The following is a 409-nucleotide window of genomic DNA, read 5'->3' on the forward strand; positions in this document are numbered from 1 at the left end:
TTTGCCTGCCTGATCGTCCCTAACTGCCCTTCCCTGCTGGCCTGATCTTGTCCTTAACTGCTCTCCCCCCCTGCTGGCCTGATCGTCCTAACTGCTCTCCCCTGCCGGTCTGATTGCCCCTAACTGTCTCTGCCTTGGCCCCACCACTATGGCTTTGTCCGGAAGGACATCCAGAAGGTGTCCGAAGGTTTCCCGGTCTAATTAGCACATTACCCTTTTATTAATATCTATATCTATATCTATCTATCTATCTATCTATCTATCTAAAGAATGACAGCATTGAGTCCTGGCTCTTTGGGGGTGTACATAGATTTCCCCAAAGTTTGGCCTGCCCCTCATCCTGAATGGCTCGGGGGCGGTTGTCCAGCAGGAACAACAGACGGAGCCCCGTGACCACACGCTCCGCGCT

This window comes from Myotis davidii, unplaced genomic scaffold, assembly GCF_000327345.1.
Source record: "Myotis davidii unplaced genomic scaffold, ASM32734v1 scaffold954, whole genome shotgun sequence".
NCBI lineage: Eukaryota > Metazoa > Chordata > Mammalia > Chiroptera > Vespertilionidae > Myotis > Myotis davidii.